We start from the raw sequence: 22349 nt of genomic DNA, 5'->3' as shown, positions 1-22349 counted from the left end.
CCTTTCTTTCCCTCTTTTTTTTTTTCCCCTGGTCGCACTGCAAGGCATGTGGGATCCTAGTTCTTCCACCAGAAACCAAACTCACGCCCGCTGCGTTGGAAGCACGGAGTCTTAACCACTGGACCACCCTCCTCCTTTCTCCCTTCTTTCCTAGCCTCCTTCCTTCCTTCCTTTATAGAGGGAGGTTTTTCAGGTAATGCACTTTTCTCTGCTGTCTGAAGCAAATGTCCTGTGTGTGTGCCCCGTAACATTTTAGATAGGTATTTCTTAGTGTCCTTGGTTTTTAAAAAAATCCTTCTGGCCCCTCTGTGAGTGAGCTCTCACCTCTCTCGTACAAACCCCTGTGCCCCAGCCATCCTGCTCTCTGGAATTTTCCCTGAATATGGCCCCATGCTATCTTGCTTCAGAGATTTCCTCACGCTGCTCCACCTGTTCATCTGGTCTCACCTGGTTATCATCACCTGTTACAGTTGTACCCTCCCTCCAAGTCCATTTCCAATGCCTCCTCCTTAATGAAGGCAGCATGGACTCCATGAAGCAGGAGTAAACTCGCCTTCCCCTGACGTCTCCTAGTACTCCTCAGCTTTATCGGAGCACTTAACGTAGCTTGTTCATGTATTTGCTTTGTGCTCCAAGTAATTTCTGAAATTGCATGACAGTAGAAACTAGAGTATTATACCTGTGGGTTTCACATAGGACCGTGAGTGCCGCTTGATGTTAGGTGTCCAAGAAAATAAGTGTTGTTTCTTTTTTTATTGAATCTTTCTTTGTAAAAGGGATAATGTAGCAGAGATTTTACTTACAGGAGACCGCAGGTTCTTTTGAAGTGTCTCTTTCATCTACTAGCTGTGTTTGAAATTCGCCCACACTACAATGAGAGATAAAGTTTAAACCTGAAAACTCTCCCGGAAGTGGGATAGCCATTAACTGAAATACACCAAAAAGTTAAAAAAGGGGGGACTTTCCTTTGAGAAGGTGGAAGGGGGATGGAGTTGATGTCCTCTCTATTCCTTTGTGATGCAGTTTGATGTGAGGGAGTTGGTATTGAGTAGAGGAAGCATCTTCAATAGTAAAAGCAGGTGAAATAAAGACAGCTGAGCTCCTGGGAGACACATTTTTCTGCATTCCCAGTTTTGCTGTGGACTGATCTTGAGTGGGATCTCCAACGACATGACCTCTGTCCATGGATGATGGCATCTCAGTAAACTCTTCATGAGCGTCTGGGAGAGAAATGTTTTCCCATGGGCTGTAGGGCGTGTGGGCTTCAGCATTTGCAGTACTTGGGCTTAGTAGTTGTGGCTTGTGGGCTGAGTTGCCCTGCGGCATGTGGGATCTTCCTGGCCCAGGGATTGAACCCATGTCTCCTGCATTAGCAGGCAGACTCTTAACTACTGGACCACCAGGGAAGTCCTGGGGAGAAATGTTTTACTTTTTATTCCTCAATTTTTTTTGATGCCATATCCTAAGGTTAAAATTCTACCATCACCAGTAACAGACTGGTGAGGATCCTTTTGGACTTATTTCTCCACATATGATAGCAAAATTTTGCTCTAACAAAAACAGAAATATGTTATATATATATGCACTGGAGTATAATGTTTTTTGCTTTTAATAAACAAGATAACATGGATATCATTCCTTAACAGTACACTTGAATGTAACTATCTAAGTATAATTCCATAGTAAGGTGATACATAATTTATTCTAACAATCTGAAATTCATTCTGTCAACTGCATTTCAAGCTCTATGCTTTTAAACTTAATAGTCCATTTCTTCCTATCACGGATTTTACTCAAGAATAGAGGGAAATCCTTGCATCCCTGGGATAAATCCTGCTTGATCATGGTGTAAGACCTTTTTAATGTGTTGTTGGGTTCTGTATGCTAGAATTTTGTTGCAGACTTTTGTGTTTCTGTTCATCAGTGATATTGCCCTGCAATTTTCTTTTCTTGTGGTATCATTGTTTGGTTTTTGACATCAGGGTGATGGTGGCCTCGTAGAATGAGTTTGGGAGTTTCCCTTCCTCTGCAATTTTCTGGAAGAGTTTGAGCAGGATAGGTGTTAGTTCTTCTTCAAATTTTTGGTAGAACTCACCTGTGAGGCCATCTGACCCTGGGCTTTTGTTGCTGGAAGATGTTCATTGCAGCACTATTTACAATAGCCAGGAAATGGAAGCAACCTAGATGTCCATCGACAGATGAATGGATAAAACAGTTGTGGTACATATATACAATGGAATATTACTCAGCCATAAAAAAGAAAGCATTTGAGTAGTTCTAATGAGGTGGATGAACCTAGAGCCTATTATACAAAGTGAAGTAAGTCAGAAAGAGAAAAACAAATATTGTATATTAATGCATATATATGGAATCTTGAAAGATGGTACCGATGAATCTATTTGCAGGGCAGAAATGGCGACACAGACATAGAGAACAGACTTATGGACACAGTAGGGGAAGGAGAGGGTAGGAGGAATTGAGAGAGTAGCATGGAAACATTCACATTACCGAATGTAAAATAGATAGCCAGTGGGAATTTGCTATAACACTGGGAGCTCAAAACTGGTGCTCGGTGACAACCTAGAGGGTTAGGATGGGGAGGGAGATGGGAGGGAGGTTCAAGAGGGAGGGGACATGTGTGTACCTCTGGCTGATTCATGTCGATGTATAGCAGAAACCAACAAAATATCTTAATGCAGTTATCCTCCAATTAAAAATAAAATTAAAAAAAATTAGTTTAATAAAAATAATTCAGATCCACTAATACATAATCAGTGTTACATTAATAGGAACTGAGCTGAATTTTACCTTTGAAGACACCTTCCTAATAAACCAAGAGATTAACCAAAATAAATCAATAAATAAAGGGGATAGAACCCTGACTCCCACCACTGTGCATGTGCACACACACATACACACATACCAGTCTCCCTTGCAATTACAGGGGAGGTACCCTCGAGAGGGTATATAGGTCTACGCTTAGGATTTTCCAGGCATATGTGCTGCCCGTGGGGGTACCACGGGTGGTTTCTGTTAGTACATGCTTTATTGTGAAACGAACCTGCAAAAAATCTGATTACTGCTGCCTAGAAGTCATCTGAGAGCAAGTGAGGCAGTATTACACAGTGACTGAAGTTAAACCAGCTGGGTTTAAACCCAGCTCCATCATTTACCAGTTGTCTAAATAGGAAAAAATTAGCCTTCTGTGCCTCAGTTTTCTCATCTTTAAAATAGGGGTGACGATAGGACCTCTTTTACAAGATTGTTACAGGGACTGAATGCTTTAAAACCTGTAAAGTGTGTGTAAGGTCCTGGCATATGATACATGCTTAATTAACTGTTAGTTAAACCTTGACATGTGCTGATACCACAAAGTGTGAAGAGGTGGCTAGGCTGACAGTCAAGTGCAGTAAGCTAGTGTGGCAGCTGAGAATTCTCGTGCTGACCCGAGGGGGTTTCCTGGCGAGGGGGTTTCCTGGCCCGGGCAAGTGTTCTTGACAGCTTCGTCCTCCTGGGGCTGAAGTGCCATCTCAGGTCTCCCTTTCTGGGAAATTCACTGCATTTCTCTAGTCCGAGACAACGCCACGTTAGTGTAAAGTACTCGTATGTAGCTTCCAACCACAAGATAGGACAAGATAATTCTTTGTCGGGGGTGAGGGCTGCTGTTTTGTGCCTTGTAAGATGTTTAGCATCATCCATGGCCTCTACCCACTAGATGCCAGTAGCACCCCCTCAGCTGAAAGTGAAAAGTGAAAGTCACTCAGTTGTGTCTGACTCTTTGCAACACCATGGACTATACAGTCCAGGGACTTCTCCAGGCCAGAATACAGGAGTGGGTGGCCTTTCCCTTCTCCAGGATATCTTCCCAACCTAGGGATCGAACCCAGGTCTCCCGCATTGCAGGAGGATTCTTTACCAGCTGAGCCACAAGGGAAGCCCAAGAATACTGGGGTGGGTAGCCTATCCCTTTTCCAGGGGATCTTCCCGACCCAGGAATTGAACCGGGGTCTCCTGCACTGCAGGCAGATTCTTTACCAACTGAGCTATCAGGGAAGCCCAGCACCCCCTCAGCTAAAATAACCAAAAGTGTCTCCAGACATTGCCAACTGTCCCTGGGACGCCAAACTGACCCTGATAGAGGATCACTGGTGTAACCTCAGACTGGATACAGAGGTTGCGTTATCCAGCCATTTCTTGGATATGCTAAGTCTGTTTTACTAGACTGTAAGAATCTGCAGGCAGGGAGAACCTTTTTATCCCAGCCACCCACCCACCAGTGCAGTGCTGGAGACAAAGACGTCACTTAAATACTTACTGCCTAACTCAAAACAGGCAATCAAGCTAGTTGGTTAACATTTTAATTTCTGATTTGCACTCAGATTGACTTAAATAGAGGTGACATCAAGACTAATTATTTCTGCTAACTCTTCAAATGTCAATTACTTCAAAACACATCCTTCTCATACAATATGTAATGCAACTCAAGCTGGAGTTTTTTGTCTTCCCTCGGATCACAATTCTGTACATACTTCACACAATAGCTGAGATATCTAAAGTTGGGTTTTAATTGCCGTCTATTCATTTCCTTCTTTACAATGAACTGGAAATATCTCAGATGCACTGAGGACGTCTTTCTCAAGATCCCTTTGTCACTGGTGTCACGACATCTGAATTTGAAAAACTCGAGCGATGTTCAGCCAAAGAGGAGGCATGAGGGATTGTGTTCAGTGCATCACACACGTCCTGGCAGCCAGGAATGCTCCGGGAGACTGTTCCCGCCAGAGGCTTTTTATCCTGACATTTATTGTATTCTGATAAACACAAATTTCATACTTCTCGTTTTGCTATTTCACATTTTATCTTTTTGTCTTGCAAATGGAGGTGCACAAGTGACTATAAACACCAATATGTGTTTATATTCCCAACCCATGGGAATTAACATGTATTGCTATGTTCATCCCTTACTGAAAACTGCAGCTTATCGTACTGAAGGCGTCAAGTTGGGATTGAGAGACACATCTGTTGAGACTTTCTCCTGGGATCGTACAAAACCTCACACCGCACAGACTTCCCTGGTGGTCCAGGGGTTAAGAATCCACCTGCCAATGCAGGAGACAAGAGTTCAGTCCTGGTCTGGGAAGATCCCACATGCCAGGGCAACTAATTGTATGCCACAGCTACTGAGCCCGTGTGCCTGGAGCCTGTACTCTGCAACAGGAGGGGCCACCACAGCGAGAAACCAGGGCCCCACCACGAAGGGCGGCCCCCACTCGCCGTCCCTAGAGAAAGCCCGCGGGCAGCAAGGAAGACTCACCACAGCCAAAAACAGAATAAATACACACATAAAATTAGAACGATGACCAAAACCTCACACCACAGATTGGGGAATTTAAAGGAATACATGAGCAGGGTCCTAGATACAAAGGCATGTCCTACAGAGAGACCAGACGCACTTTTGAGAGGCCCCAAGAGCGGGTAGTTACAGCATGGTTTCACCATGGGATAGGGGTCTGGAAACAGCTTTGCACTCCCGGTGAGGGGGAGTGGTTCCAAGGACAGACTCACATGGCAGAGCTCTTGGGACTCAGGGTAATCAGAATGTGCAATCAGAAATCCAGTAACTGGTTTGCCAGGGGACTGTAGCTGTAAGTTGTCCCCACGTTGATGGGGCTGAATCTTATCCCCCTGCAGGAACTGCCATGACCAGCAATGCAGTCAACAGGAGAGAATTTAATGGACTTGGCATAGGCACAGAGGGACGTAGCTCTGTGGTCTAAAGACAGCCTACTCGGGTCAAGATACCCACAACCTCCATTCTCCTCACAGGGACACATACATGCCCCCAAAGCAATCAAGTTGAATTTTGCCCAGAGGATCATGCTTTCTGGCCTGGACTCCCATAGTTATTGGTGATATTTGACTCAAGGATACACCCTCAGTGTTTCATGGTCAATCAAACCCCTTTTGAATGACCCATTTTTTTTTAAAGGTAAGTTATCCTTGTGCGTGCATGCTAAGTCACTTTTGTTGTGTCCAACTCTTTGTGACCCTAGAGACTGTAGCCCACCAGACTCCTCTGTCCATGGGATTCTCCAGGCAAGAGTCCTGGAGTGGGTTGTCACGCCCTCCTCCAGGGGATCTTCCCGACCCAGGGATCAAACTCATGTCTCTTATGTCTGCTGCATTGGCAGGCGAGTTCTTTACCACTAGCACCCCCTGGGAAGCTCTAAGTTTTCCTATGTATAGTTTATCCTCTTCTGGCATCCCTTCTGAGAAACAGAGATGATGTGAATGAGCCAAGAAACAAGGGCGACCCAAGTCTTGACCAAACCCACACTGAGAAGTAGGAAAACAATTTTTAAAAATCACATCCATTCAGAGCCAAAGTGAGCAGTTTAGGAAGTCTTCTATTGTTTTTTGAATGACTTAGAATATTTTTGCTTTGATTCTGCAGGTACAGATTATAGTTTAATCACAGAAGAAAATCTTATTTCCCTCTCTCTTAGATCCTTATTTGGGGGTGAAGGTAGGAAGGGACCACACATTCTTTACTCCTATGGACATTAGTAAATGTCTGAGGAGCACTGAAGTATATAAAGTGTGTGGCCATCCCTAAGGGAGGCAGCAGTGCAGAGTGGGGAAGAGTGTGGACTCCAGACCGGACTGCCTGGCTGTGAACCCTGGCTCGCTCTCATTTCCATTTGGGGAAGTTGCTCTTTTGTATCTTTGTTTCTTCATCTCTAAAGTGGGACTAACAAGCGAAGATCAAATGAGTCAATACAAATAAAGGGCCCAGGGCTGTGCCTTGCATAGAGGAAGCCTCTCAAAATGTTAGCCAATGTTTTAAACTCTGCTTGAAATATCTGAGAAATTTGAAATATATATATCTGATATATATATATATATATATCTTGAAATATCTGAGAAATATCTGAAATTAAAATATCTGAGAGTCTGGGGTAATTTTTTTTATAAATACAGAAATACCACCATTAAAGTTTGTTATCAATGTTTCATGTGCAAACCCATATTTTCTACCTCTCAAACACAGAGGGAGGTATATAAAATTATGTGTTCTAAGAGTCCTTGGAGACCCGCCATTGGCGCCTCTTCAGCTCTCCAGTGTTGGAGGGTGTGTGCTTCAGAGATGGGCGAGTCCTCAGGTCAGGGCACTGGAAGCCAATGTGGGTGGGAGAAAAGGAACAAAAGTCACGTCTGCCGGCTTCTGACTCTCATCAAACAACTGTCTTATTCCATTCATGGCTAAATCTGCCGGAGTTCACGAGGAGTTCTGCCAGAGAATATCAGGAATTTAATAATTCTTCCCTTTCTCCTTTATCTGACTTATGGCAAAGTGGATGGATAGACACAGATGGGCAGAAAGAGAGGCAGACAGACAAGACTAGCTTAAGCTTTTCTCATTATGACTGTGCCACCACATGACTGAGCTGTCCATGAAAGTCACTGGTAGGAAGAACCATAGGAGAGTTTGTCATTGGGAAGGAGAAGGAGACGGAGGAAAGCCAAGGGCAATGCGATGACTCTGACTGTGTATATAAGTAGGACATCATCACCTTGGGGTTAGCATGTCTGTTCATGCCATTGCTTGGTGAAAGAAAATAACAACATAGCTCATTACCGGCAGACTTGACATTGAAAACTTATTTGGTACCAAGATCTCAGGATCATTAAGGAGACATCTTTTATTTAAAATCTCAAAAACTTTCTGTAAGAAAACAACAATCTGAAACACATCTCTTATCAGGAAGAACAGCAGCATCTGCCTAAGAACACATAGTAACCCTATATTCAGATTAGGACAGGAAGTTAAAAAAAATAACAACATCCAATTGAAACCACGGGAGGACACAGTAGACAGAATGTAATTAGTTGGGTTGACTGCCAGCCAAAACCTCAGGCAACCACCCCCTTGCTCTTATGAAAACTGCCTGGAGATTTTTAATGATGATGAGCACTTAGGATCGCGGTTTTAAATCTTCTCTGAAATGCAGGGCGCCATCCTTCCCTCCAGCCACGCTAGGACATTGGTTCTGCATTGGCACCAAGGAGCTCTCGGAAAGGTGAACCCTAGCTCACGATGCAACTATGACTTCTGTCACCAAGCATTTGGTTTTGTCAATGCTTTTGACCCTAACTAGTCTAACTGAATTTACGACAAGTTGTGCAATTTCAAAATGAGGATGCTGCTGTATAGACTCTGAATTTGAAATTGGGGAAGGGGTATCTTCACTTGAGTGTTTTTCTTACAAAGGTGTGATGATAGGAATTCTAGGTTGGGGCTCATGGAGGTCATAGCTCCATGTCTAGATTTGAAGAAGCCCAGGGGGACCTCAGCAGGTAAAGAATCTTCTTGCAATGCAGGAGACCTGGGTTCGATCTCTGGGTGGGGAAGGTCCCCAGGAAGATCCCCTGGGCAACCCACTCCAGTATTCTTGCCTGGAGGGTTCATGAACAGAGAAGCCTGGCGGGCTACAGTCCTTGGGGGTCACAAAGATTTAGACATGACTGAGCGACTAACACTTTCAGAGGCACCAAATGTGTGGATAGATGCTACCAAATTCTGTTGTGTCTCTCTCTCCCATGGTCCTTGAAAGAGCCACTGGAAGGAAATAGAAAGATCAGAGACACAGCAGCCAGAACTGGTTTTGAATCTTAACTATGTCTCTTACTAGACATGGGATCCCGGGCAAGCTTAACTGATCCAAACCTTGCACAAAAGAAGGCAGAATATGGGTATCGACTCTGATTTATAAAATTCCTTTAAGTTATAAAATACACTGCCCTCTGATTTTAAATACATGTACAAAATGTGCTATTGATGGGGCTCTTTCCTGTGCCTAAAACTGGGGTCCAAAAGCATCCAGGACTCCTTCCATGCAGATTGTGTGTTTAGTCTGTCCTATGGCTAATGACTGCAGCTGCTTCCTGCAGAGCCTGTTATAAGATCTATAAAAGGCCAAGATATTATGGTTTCAGAAGCAGGTAATGAGCATACACAGAAACCACATGGTTTTTTTCTTTCCATTTGGATTTTGAGTTTGTGGGCTTTCTGCACAGGAGTTTGTGGGTACAATGCCAACTCTCACAGACAACAAGGATTTATTGTATTAATAATCTGCAAATTATGGATTGCAAAAACAAAGACATTTGGGGATTTCATTGAACTTCTACCAAGAGAGATGCCTCCACGCTGAGGTTTTCAAGTTTTTCACTGTGCCCGGTTGAAATTAATTACAAACTATACATCGCTTTGCATATTAATTATGAAAACATACTATGGAATATATTTAGGATAGAGTACAACAGACGAAGTTGGCAATTTATGAACACTGGATATCAAACCAAATGGAACACCCAACTAAGACTATCTTCCAAAAACAGGCTTAAAAATCTATCTTTGCAATGCTATCAAAATCTTATTCATTCAAATCCACCAAAGACAAGCCCATTACAAATTTCATTGATTTTGGATGGTTTGTGATACTATGTTCTTGAACTATCATGGGAAATCAATCCCAAAATTAATTTTAAGAAATTTTTTGACTGATGACCATTCACACAATCAAACCACATTCTATAGATGTTCTATCCAATGTAGCTAAAAAAAAAAAAAAAGTGTAGCTTTAAAAACAGAATCCATAATCAAATAAGTTGTAAAAATGTGTGTGTGTTTTAACAGTTATTTTTTTATTGCCAATATGTATGGTAAGGAGTACACATGCAGGTTCCTAAAGTTATTGGACCAAGGAATCCAAGGCAAACAGAACAGAAATTATCAGAATTAGGTTCCTTGTTTATTTCATCAGAGGCTTAGCCTGCTACTCACATTAGCCGTTTCTGGCTACAGCTGCGTGATCCACCCACGCTCTGTTCCCTTCTGACCTGAGACGGTAGGAGGTGGAAAGAAAGGTTGGGAATATCTCCCCAGGCCAACTCTGTGAAGTCCATGCTGAGAATATTTCCAATAGGAAGTCTATTTTCATAAGATGGAATTTAGGACCTAGCGCCAACCTTTCTCACCATTAACATGCCTCAGCTACTGGATCGGTCAGTCTCGGCAGTTTGGTCCTGAGGCATTTCATCTCCTTCATAAGCAAAGAGAAAATGGGAAGAGAGAGTGGTCCAGCCCAAAGAGGGAGAGGGAAGAAGGACAGAACATCATTCGAGCTTCTGTTACGTCAGCAGCACAGGGCCGGGTACTTTGCATTCACGATCCCAGTCATGAGCTCTGTATTAGGAATGAATTTTAAAAGGTCAGAGGAATTAAGGAACAGAGTGGGGGAAAAGAACCTTGAGGGAATTGAGTATCTCTGTCTCGGGGAAGGAGCTGTCCCACCACCTCTTCTGGACCAAAAATTCACCTGGGACTTTACCCTTTGCTTCCAACTAGGACGTCGATTCCCCGTCTTCATCCTCATTCCAGCACCTCATCTCCATTTCTTTCTCTGCCTCTAAAAACACCCTTCTTTACCATCAGTCCCTCAACAACTATCTCTGCCTTTCATTCTCATAAAATACTCTCATGGCCCCTCATTCTTCACCTGCCCTTTACACTCACCTCCCTGCCTTTGGCTCTACCGTGCAACACAAACTGACCAGTGGGATCCCCAGTAACTTCCTAGCAGCCAGATCCTGTGGGCAAGATTTTCTCCTCGTAGTTGAAGGGTATGCAGTAACTTGAGTTCTTGACACTTCCTCTTCTTTCGGTTTATTATAGTTTTTTTTCCCCTACATTTCTCAAAACTCTTTAATTTGTTCTGAGCCTTCTTGCCTGGCTCATCTTTCTCTTCCTATTTTATTCCATTATTATGCTTTAATTTTAGAGCTTTTAAATTAATTAATTTATTCTTCTTCTTCTTTTTTGACCACACTGCACAGCCCGTGGGATCTTAGTTCCCCTATCAGGGCTTCCCAGGTAGTATTAGTTGTAAAGAACCCACCTGCCAAAGCAGGAGATACAAGAGACTCGTATTTGATCCCTGGGTCAGGAGGAGCCCCTGGAGAAGGACATGGCAACCCGCTCTAGTCTTCTTGCCTGGAGAATCCCATGGAAAGAGAAGCCAGGCAGGCTACAGTCCATAGGGTCGCAAAGTCGTACATGATTGAAGTGACTTAGCACATAACACATCAGGGATCAAACCTGTGCCTCCTTCCACACACCATGGGGCAACTCAGCCTATGTGCCACAACTGTTGAGCCTGTGCTCTAGAGTCTGGGAGCCACAGCTTCCGAGCCCATGAGCCACGACTACTGAAGCCCTCGTGCCTAGAGCCGGTGCTCCACCAGAGAAGCCCAGGCACTACAGCTAGAGGGCAGCCCCCACTCGCCACAAGGAGAAAAAAAGCCAGCACAGCACAGAGACCCCGCACAGCCACAAAGAAAGAAAAGAAATGCACGTATTATATTTTAGCACAATGTGTGGCTTGTAATGTATGCTCAGTGAAGGTGAAAGTCACTCAGTCATTGCCACCTCTTTGCGACCCCATGGACTGTAGCCCACCAGGCTCCTCTGTCCACGGAATTCTCCAGGCCAGAATACTGGAGTGGGTCTCTGTTCCCTTCTCCAGGGGATCTTCCCAACCAGGGACTGAACCCAGCTCTCCTGCATTGCAGTTGGATTCTTTACCATCTCAATATGCTCAACAAATATTAGCTACTGCTGCTTCTATATAAAGACTCTTTTTTTTTTTTTTTTACAATTCAGAATAAGCTGTTACTTACAGAAGGCAGGTAAAGGTTTTCATACAGATTATAACCTACTAAAAGTCATCCTTACCTATGTTTTTTTAATCAATTTATTTATTTTTGGCTGCACTGGGTCTTCGATGCTGCCTGCAGGCTTTCTCTAGTTGTGCCAAATGGAGGCTCTTGTCCAGCTGCGGTGTGTGGGCTTCCCATCGCAGTGGCTTTTGTGTTGGGGGAGCACAGGCTCTAGGCCTGTGGGCTTATTAGTTGTGCCGCTGCCGCTGGGGTTTAGTAGCCCCATGGCATGTGAAGTCCTTCTGAACCAAGGATCGAACCCCTGTCCCCTCCATTGGCAGGTGGGCCCTCAACCGTCGGACCACCAGGAAAGCCCTGGCCTGCGCCTTGGCTTACACTTTCTTCTGTCTCTGCATGTACTTAGTTGCTCAGTCGTGTCTGACTCTTTGCAACCCTATGGACTGTAGCTGCCAGGTTCCTCTGTCCGTGGGGATCCTCCAGGCTCCAGAAAATACAAGAGTGGGTTGCCATGCCCTCCTCCAGGGGATCTTCCCAACCCAGGGATCAAACCCAGGTCTCCTGCATTGCAGGCGGATTCTTTACCATCTGAGCCACCAGGGAAGCCCTAGGAGCTGTTAATTCAAATGATTGTGTTACTTTACGCCATTCATAAAGTAAGGACCTGGCCTAAGCCAGGGTAATCTTTCTTCTAGGACTGTGTCACAGAACCAAACTTCTGGGCACTGACTCACAACCAACACTATATGCATTTCTAGAGTTATTTGCACCCTGTACTTCCTGATACTTGACTGCTCTTTTTTGTATGTAATTTTGTTTATTTATTTATTTATTTTTGTCTGTGCTGGGTCTTCATTGCTGCATGGGCCTTTTCTCCAGTTAGGCAAGCGGGGGTGACTCTTCAATTGCAGTGAGCAGGCTTTTCATTCCGGTGGCTTCTCTTGTTGCAGAGCACGGGCTCTCGAGCAGAGGCTCAGTAGTTGTGGCAGATGGGCTTGGTTGCTCCAAGGTATGTGGGATCTTCCTGGACCAAGGATCGAACCCGTGTCTCTTGCACTGGCATGCAGAGTTTTTACTATTGAACCACCAGGGAAGCCCTGCTTGACTGATCTTTATATTATGTGATTTTCTTTTAAATTGTAATTCTGTTGCTTGCAGAGAAAGAACCGTAACAGGAACAGAGTTGCCCAGTTACATCAAAATCAAATGAGCCACTATCTTCTAAGTACGTGAGAGCTGGAAGGGAATGATTCCAAAGAAGTATGAAACATAGTTCTGGTTTCAAAGAGATTATAATCCCAATGGGAAGAGAAAACAAATGCAAATAAAATAATTCAGGAACAACTAAATGATAAATTACGGGTAAGTGAGTATTAGGATAAATTGTATACAGTTTCTCTTTTTATAAGTAAGAAGTCTATTGGCAATTTAATATATGTCCATGTACTAGAATTCTAATGGAAGATCAGAAAAGGATGGATAAAACAAATACAAGATGAGCAGTCTGAAATGGGAAAGTTCCATGTGGGAGGTAAAATGCAAGCTGGCCGTAGAAGGACAGGGCAACTGAGAGAAAGGGAAAGGGATTAGTTGAGAGGAAGAAGTTAGGAGGGAAAGGCACAGAGATGGGAAAATGCACTGATGTTGATAGTCAATGCGGAATTCAGCTTGATTTCAGCAAGCAGCATGTTTGTGCAAGCTGTAGAGGACACAGTAGAGAGGATGCATGAATAGTTGTGGGCAGAAAAATGATCCCCCCAAAGATGTCCATGTTCCAATCTCCAGAATCCATGAATGTGAGGATATATGGCAAAGGAGAATTAGAGTTGCAGATGGAAATAAGCTAATCAGCTGACCTTAAAATAGGGGGATAGCCCTGCGTTATCTAGGTGGACCCATTGTATTCACAAAGCTACTTGTAAGTAGAAGAGAGAGGCAGAATAGGAAGTTTGGAGTGATACAATGTGAGAAGGACTCAATCCATGGTTGCTGGCTTTGGAGATGAAGAAATGGGGTTACAAGCAAGGAAATGAATCGGTCCCTGCAGCCTCTAAAGCATAGCATAGCTCTGTTAAAACCTTAATTTTAGTCCAGAACGGGCTGTGTTGGATTTCTAACCTATACAACTGTAAGATCATAAACCGTGTTGTTTCAAACCACTAAACCTCTGAAAACTTTGTACTGAGCAATAGAAAGCTAATACAATGGTATTTAATTTTTATTTTTTATTTTTTTATTTTATTTTATTTTTATTTTTTTATTTTTTAGTGTTGTGTTTGTTTATTTAATTTTTGGCCACACCCTGTAGCATGTGGGATCTTAGTTCTTTGACCAGGGATCAAACCCACACCCTCTGCTTTGAAAGGTGAAGTCTTAACCATTGGACCATCACAGAAGTTCCACAATATTTTAAATAACTGATTAAGAAAAGGTACAGAGACTGAACAGCCAAACTGGATGCTCAGCCAATCAGAAGTCCATGTTGAACATTAGTTCAGGGTAAATGGGATGTAGCCATTTAAGAGAGGCCTTGACCTTGATCTCACGGATAATACATAGCCTAATGAGATCTTGGGTAGCGATGTATCCTGGTGAGAACAGCAAGATCCGTGCGGTAGTGGAATGGATGTTGAATTGGTGGGCTCCCTACACATCTCCAGAGAAGGCAATATTGGCAACCCACTCCAGTACTCTTGCCTGAAAAATCCCATGGACAGAGGAGCCTGGTAGGCTGCAGTCCAAGGGAGGAGCCTGGTAGGCTGCAGTCCAAGGGGTCGCGAAGAGTCGGACACGACTGAGCGACTTCACTTTCACTTTTCACTTTCATGCATTGGAGAAGGAAATGGCAACCCACTCCAGTGTTCTTGCCTGGAGAATCCCAGGGACGGGGGAGCCTGGTGGGCTGCCGTCTATGGGGTCGCACAGAGTCGGACACGACTGAAGCGACTTAGCAGCAGCAGCAGCTAACACATCTCTGACCACACCTGGGGTAAAATTTTCATTTTAAAGCTGCCTGGTTTAAACACATCAGCATCTTTTAAAACTCTGCATGACTCACCTGTGGGACCTGCCAGATCATTTTGTTTGACGATTTGTGTTTAAATTATTAATGCAGTAGATGTGGTTGATGTTTATTGCTCATACTAGGCACAGTTCTTTGGCAGTCACTTTTCTCAGCAAGAGAATCAACTAAATGAAAAAAAATTAAAAATTCATGACATTTAAAGGCTTCTTTTTTGTATAATAAGTTATAAATTAGGAGGAAAGATGGGCTATTTTCTCCTTCCCCAAAACATGAGAAGCAGTGGCAGCTAGAGCATCAAGAGACTATTTCTGAGTCTAGAAGTTAAACATTATGTGATTCCTTGAGGAACTTTTGTGGCCCATTTTTGAGGATTATCCTAACATAAAGGTCAGTTTTTCCCACTTTCCCTTCTTTTCCCTCCATATCATTAGTAAAATAATGACTTCTTTGTCCCAAACTGATTAACTTCGTTTATACTATTTAGCAATTTAAAAATGCTTTCCAATTAAAAAAAAAAAAAGTCACTTATGTGAATGAAACACTTATACATTGAAAGTTATTTAATCTGTGGGTTCTCTTAGGTAGTACATCTGCTTCTGCATATCTGATTATTAAAAGGAAAGGCACAGGGCCTAACACATAGAACGTGGACTTCAGAATCAAATGGATGTGGTTTTAAAGTTCAGTCTTTTTCGTTAACCAGCCATGCTGCTGAAGCAAGTCAGTTGATACTAAGTTTAAGTTTCAAGTCAGGATAAAATTAATGCCCTCAAAATGCTATTAACAAAAAAATCTTACTCATATACAGCTTACTATGGGCCAAGCTCTGTCCTCTCCTTCAACATCTATTAGTTCTCTTAATTCCTAGAACACTACCACGTAACAGCTATTAATCTAAATATGAAGAAACCACGGCTCAGAGAGATTCTTCATATTTTGCCCAAAGCCTCACAACCAGGAAATGGCAGAGTTGAGATCTGAACCCAGGCATTCTGGTCCCCAAATCTGTGATCTTAACCATTTAATCTAGTTACTGATTCACTTTCTCAGTTTTAATTTGAAGGTTTATCCAAGAAATGCTCAACTTCAAAATGGGTGCTAGAAAAAAAAAATGGGTGCCGGTTCGAATTGTCTTGGAAATTGGTTACTTGCCACTTTCAATGCATTTTCTCCTGAAGCTCTGCTATAAATGTGTTCATTAAAGAACATTAAATTTGTTCATTAGCTCATTAAAGAAAAGCAAACAAGTATGTAAATAAAAATCAAATCCTTAGTGGAAAAACATAATTTTAATGATAAATAATAGAAGATAAATACCACAGAGGGCAATACAAATAGGACCAGGAAGATGATTTAACATGTTCTAGGCCTCGGTTATGCTGTTTGTGAAAGGTTTTGTCCCTAAGATCTTAACTAGAAGAGAGTAAGAAAGTGAATGGAAATTGAAGGGAGTGTTTCAGGTGCAAGAACACACTTGGAACTTGATGACCTGGACTCTTAACTGTGTTCAACTTGCCTTCAAATTTATGAATTTCCTTTCCCTTGATAGAAGCCCATCACTAGCACTATTCTTACCATTTTTCTGTCTTCAGAAAAGAAGGAGAGGTGATGGAAGGAGGAGAAAGAGAAATGGATAATAAAGAAACGGTAAAATGGAGGAGGTGGACCAAGAGAAAGAGGAATTGTCTCCAGTGAGGCGAGCAACAGGACAAGATGGAGGTGGTAGACAAGGAGGTTTGAAGGCGGGCGAGAAGCAAGCGGGTAATTATTTAAAATTTAGTGTCTCTGTTATGTGCATTCATAGCAATAGATTCAGCTCCATCCAACTTTATATTCATCATCTTTGGTCTAAACACACTTAGAAATCACTCTGACACTATGCTAGCTTTCTGTCATTATATTACAAGATAGTCCTTTTTTTCTTGTACTATAAGCTATCTCCTCCCAGATCAGACTGTGCATTTGTCTCTCTGGAACTGGCTGATATGATCCTAGTTACAGGTCTGGGGACACTAAGTGGTACTCGGGGCAAGTCTTAAGGAGAATGGACAATTTGTGGCCAGACAGCTCAGCTGCCCGAAATAAAGTTATTTGAGGGTCTTCAAGTCAAGGGAAGCTGGCTTTTTCAAACCCACGAGGATGAGCTGTTTTCATTGGGAACGAAGGCTCAGAAGACTCAAGATTTAAGGTTTCGGGGGTTCCAGATTCTCAGCTTTAGCTCAGTTGACCCAGAAGTCACCTCCTAAGTGTTAAGGTCTCCCTTCTCCCCAGTCAAAGCCCTGACTGTCACATAAGATTTCTGATGAATCTGTGTCAATTTTGCAGTCAACACAACTAAATTCTGAGTCTGAGTTTCAGTGAGTTCAGCCTTGTGTTTATAAGTAGAGAATCACTGGGGGCTACCACAAAAAAAAAAAAAAAAAAAAAAAAACCCTTGAGTTTTCTCACTGTAATTTGAGCTGAGAATTTAAAGCCCAGAACTTGTCATTGTCCTCCTATCAGGCCCCCAATTCACTCAATTCATTCACTCCACCATCCTTGAAATTGTCATCAATTGTTACTGCTATCACTTTGCTACCATGAAGGCCAAGTTCAGCGGGTATTTGGTCCCCAAAGTCACTGGCTTAATCAGAACTTTATCACAGTGAGACACAATAACTTGAGAGGCTGCTGCTTGCCATGAAATACTAACATTTCATTCCCATCAGTAGGTGCCAAAATTGCATTGAGGCCCAGGCGTAGAACCAGATCAATCCTATTACCCCATCCTGGAAGGCCTTCTGGTGCAAGTACTGTATAGTCAGGGTCAATGAGGAAAATCGAAATCACATTAAGTATTTCAACTGGGAAATCTAATATGGAAATTCAGAGGGTAAAAGAACAAAAAGACAACACTGCCAGAGAGCCAGCAGCTCAGAGGAGGGGCCGTACGGAGGAAGGCACAGGTAGGCAGGGAAACTGCCTAGATGCTGTGGTTCTTTGGGAGGGTGGTGATGGAGCTGGTCCTGAGAAAGCGGAAAAGAGCTAGTGTCCAGTGCGCCTGCCGTGATTGGAACCATGCTGTTCAGACCAACACCTCCTCAACATCTATCTCCTGTTGGCTGAACCTAACTGGAAACAAAGGGAAATGTACTTTGCAGAGTGTGACTCTAGTATCACAAAACAGATTACAGAAGGCTGGATCTAGAGTGAGAGACTGTAATTTCATCACTGCGCAGTGGGTAAGGAGTGAGAAAGGAGTCTACAGTTCTGACCATTCACATGGTGTCTATATTTATAGAGCTACGGCTATGAATTAAGATAATCAACAGGTAGCAACTCAGAGCAAATAAACTGTTAAACCAATTTGGCTATATTTCCATGGCTAAAAGTCTCGTGTCTGAATGTCTAAGCAGGGTTGAAATGAGACATTCTAGGTATTGTGATTATAAGAATTACTGCTCTCTTCATTTTAACACTTATTGGAGATGTTGTAGGGGAACAGCCACACTGGGTTTAGTCACTGGTACCAAATTTTCCATTATAATATGAGATGGAAAAATACCATGCAATGATATTTTTCACTATGAACAACCAATAAGACACTAGACCTGTGAGCCATAGGACTAGGGCTTCTGGACCTTCACTCTGTGGCAAAGGCATATACACGTCCCCATATGGATTGGAGCTTCCATATTCCAACCCACTTTATCAGTATAAAGCTGGATCTTAATCTGTTGTGAAGTATACTTCACTGTAGTGAAGTCCTAAACTTCACCGTTTAGTGAAACTTTGAATAAATAAAAGTATAGATACATGACTGATTGAATGGATGAATATGTGATGATTGCAGATTTCAGAGGTGTCCATACTTGGAGTAAAAACGACCCAGATGGGTTTCCAACATTGATTGTATAGTTTGGCTGCTTATCTTTCTTCTCAAAGAAGCAGATTGTTGCAACTTAAAGGTCTGTTGGCATTTTCACCAAATTTTCTCAACCTATTTCTTTTCGGAGGGAAAGTTAAAGCAAACAACTACAAGTTAAGCAAGCCTTGCTAGGTGCAAACAGTTATGAAGAAGTGGAATGGAATGGCAGTGGAAGGTGGTCTTGGACTTGCCTCACGATTTTCAACAACAAAGAACTGAGTGATCCAAGGTGAAAAAAGATCAATGATCTCTATTGAAAAAGACTGGCCAAGGATTTGGGACAAAAAAACCCCCACAAGACATTTAGCGCCCCTAGTGAATGACAGAGTTATATGGCAGTGACAGATTTTTATTTTCCTGGGCTCCAAAATCACTGCGGACTGTGACCGCAGCCATCAAATTAAAAGATGCTTGCTCCTTGGAAGAAAAGCTATGACAAACCTAAATAGCAGGTTAAAAAGCAAAGAACATCCCTCTGTCAAGAAAGGTCCATATAATCAAAGCAATGGTTTTTCCAGTAGCCATGTATAGATGTGAGAGTTGGACCATAAAGAAGGCTGAGTGCCAAAGAATTGAGGCTTTCAAATTGTGGTGCTGGAGAAGACTTTTGGAAAGCAAGGCGATCAAACCAATCAACCCTGAAGGAAATCAACCCTGAATATTCATGGGAAGGAATGAAGTTGAAGCTCCAATACTGAATAGTGAAGCTGAAGCTCCAATACTTTAGCCACATGATACAAAGAGCCACCTCATTGGAAAAGACCCTGATGCTGGGGAAGGTTGAAGACAAAAGGAGAAGGGGGTGGCAGAAGATGAGATGGTTGGATGGCATCACTGACTTAATGGATATGAATTTGAGCAAACTCTGGGGGATAGTGAAGGACAGGGAAGCCTGGCATGCTGCAGTCCATGGGGTCGCAAAGAGTTGGACACAACCTAGCGACTTAACGATAACAACATGGTTCATAGCAGAAAGAAGAAAGTCCTGGAGGTCCCAGATAAAGAGATAACATACCCTAAACCTATCTTACAAGTGGGTCCAAGACAAACCCCACCTCGCAGCCCATTGTGGGGCAGGAGCGTAGCCAGGTGAAAGGAACAGGGCAGAGCTGTCCCTGCCCTGCTGGCATCCTGCAGAGGCTGCCGCTCCCTTCTGCGCCACAGGTCGGGCAAAGCCTCCAACACTAGTGGACCCGAACCGAGGCCTCTGCCCTCTGTGCAAGCCTGTCACAGTGGCTTCCGGCCACGGGCCCTGATAGTGACCACACAGTCACTGGGGCCAGGGTCTGGCCCCCAAGCACCGTGGTCAAAAGGCCTGGGGAGTGACGTGGTCTGGGGCCATGGGTCCTCGCTGGAGTTCTGCTTTGGTCTCGACCACGGCACCAGAGATGATGTGATGCACCAGGCTTGAACATGTTTTGAGTTACGCTGTATTGCATACACGTGTAAAACAAATCTGGGAACCCACAAGTGTGTGACCAATTATTTTGCTCCTCTGCAAAGTGTTTATTAAATTTTGAAAAACGAGACGATACAAAGAGGCAAACAACAGAAGCAGTCGCAAACCCCAAACAGTTTTCAAATCTATAAACAATTTTTGAAAAACATTCAAGTAACTTTCCAACTGTGTTGCCAATGCAGTGCGGAAAACAGATCTTTCTTAAGATTCGAGAAATTTTCAAGTATGTTCAGAATGACCCACACATGTCTGTTTGGCTGTTCTGAGCAGCAACAAATCATGGAGAACCCTTGCTCTAGATGTTCGAGACATTAAACAGCAAAGGCAGGCCTCTGCAGCTTAGCACCTCTCAGCGACTATAAGTCTCTTGGGTTTGGGAGCTCACAGACGGGGATTGAAGGCTCAGTTCTGCCCCTATCACATGAGTGATACTGAAGCCACATTAAGCCTTACTTCATTATCTGTAGAGAGAAGTACCTTGTCTATATGGGTGTTTTCAAACCATTAGTAATGACTCATTGGTGGGCATTTTTTGGGGTCACAACCAACATTTAAAAAAGAAAAAGAAACAGAATCAAACCAAAAAGAAAATATCCAAGTACATGGCAAGGCAGTAAAAGTGTGTCTCATTTCGTGCAATTTCTGTTTTAATATGTGTGCATATTGGAAATGTTTTGCTCCTCTACAATAGGCCTATTAAATTTTAAAAATGAAACAATATAAAGAGGCAAACATCAGAAGCTACCACAAACAAACCCTAGTTTTTAGCAATTTTTGAAAAATGTCCAAATAATTCCCTGATTAGTAATATTTACATATATATTTTTGTCCTGGGTGATACAGTAAAATACATTTCTTAGAGATTTTGGTCCAAAGGTTTGCAAACCACTCCTTGAAGTTTCCATTGGCTCTACCATTCTATGATTCTGGAGGATGGAAGGGGCACTCTCACTAAGCCCATAACGAGAATATGAAATGTAGCATTTTTAACACTATTTAGGCTTCCAGGCACCGTGTTAATTGCTTTCCATGCATCACTTTATTGAACACTCCCAGCAACTCTATGAGTTAGGTAATCATGATGCCGTTTTATAAGGACTAAGGAAATTAAGCAATCTTGGAGAGATTCAGAACATACAGTTGGCAGGAGAGTCAAGATATGAAATTCGTAGGCTGACTTGCAAGTCCCTCTTCATTTTTCTACAATTTGCTGCCAAACATGTGAGATTCTGAGCATCAGCTAGCAGCTCAGCCTGTGATGCAGATGGACGCAGGTCTCTGCCGAGATTATGAGATAGGCCACGCCCCTTCCTCTTGACTAGGGAAGGTGCAATGTGTACCCCCAAGGCCTGCTTGGCCTTGGAAGACAAGGGAATAGGTCACTCTCTTTGCATTTCACTTTGCTCATCTGGAATCCGAATTCCCATCCCTGTCTCCCCGAGTCCCCATGATAACAGAGAAGGCAAAAGCTCTAGATTTGATTTTGTATAAATGAAAATATCAAGTCTGGCCTTTTTATAAGTGTCCTCACCCTGTCTGAGTCTAGAAAGTAGAGTGTGACTCTACATACATTCTTCTCTACTTGCAGAGAAAAGAAAACCTTAGCCCACCTGGAGGGTGTAAAGGGATATATAAAAGGTGTAAAGAGACTTTCAGTAGAAGTACTTACAAATCCTACAAGAAGTCTTCCTTCTTTCGTAGTCCATACTCCCACAGATGCATGGATACTGGCCTGGCCTTGCCAGGATGCAGATTAGGCCTTTGTGTGTAGCCCTGCCCAGGAGAATAACAAATGTTTCCTTCCTACAGTTATTGAGCCCTCTCCACCTGCATGAAATTTTACCATTAGAAAGTCATCCCTTTTGTTTTAAGGCATTATATCTACAGAAATTCCTGATGAAAAATGAAACCTTTCCATGGCTCACATATAAGGTAATTAGTAGCCCAAGTCACAATTAGGTCATCCTAAAATCTAACAAAATTTCGCTGGTACACAAGCATAAGTTCACCTGGGGGTAAGGGGTAAGATTGACAGCATCGGGCACAATCTGGAGAGGCAGGCTTAGGTAGGAATCTAATGCCGTATAAAACTCAAGAGTGTATCAATGTATGGCAAAAACTACTACAATATTGTAAAGTAATTAGCCCCCAACTAAAATAAATAAATTTATTAAAAAAAAAAAAAGAAAAGCACTGAAGACAATTTGTGGCCACCTTCA

The 22349-nt window shown here is 42.8% G+C and overlaps 1 protein-coding gene across 8 annotated transcripts in view; it reads right to left on the bottom strand.

The window, feature by feature from the left end:
* The window catches only part of LOC145534726 (uncharacterized), a 432243-nt gene that overhangs the window by 87357 nt on the left and 322537 nt on the right, over nucleotides 1-22349 (bottom strand). For 4 of the 8 annotated variants that reach the window (XR_014074906.1, XR_014074911.1, XR_014074919.1 and 1 more), the window contains one exon: nucleotides 21800-21903. The gene's annotated coding sequence lies outside the window, so the exon portion shown is untranslated. Of the gene's footprint in view, nucleotides 1-9687; nucleotides 10250-12536; nucleotides 12976-14797; nucleotides 14929-21799; nucleotides 21904-22349 lie in introns of those variants that run through there. The other 4 variants (XR_014074917.1, XM_081562916.1, XR_014074914.1 and 1 more) reach the window with 3 other exon arrangements.

Source organism: Giraffa tippelskirchi, chromosome 14 (assembly GCF_054371585.1).
Source record: "Giraffa tippelskirchi isolate mGirTip1 chromosome 14, T2T-mGirTip1v1.2.pri, whole genome shotgun sequence".
In the NCBI taxonomy this organism is placed as follows: Eukaryota; Metazoa; Chordata; class Mammalia; order Artiodactyla; family Giraffidae; genus Giraffa; species Giraffa tippelskirchi.
Note: the sequence above shows the minus strand (reverse complement) of the source record. Positions and strands in the feature narration are given on the sequence as shown.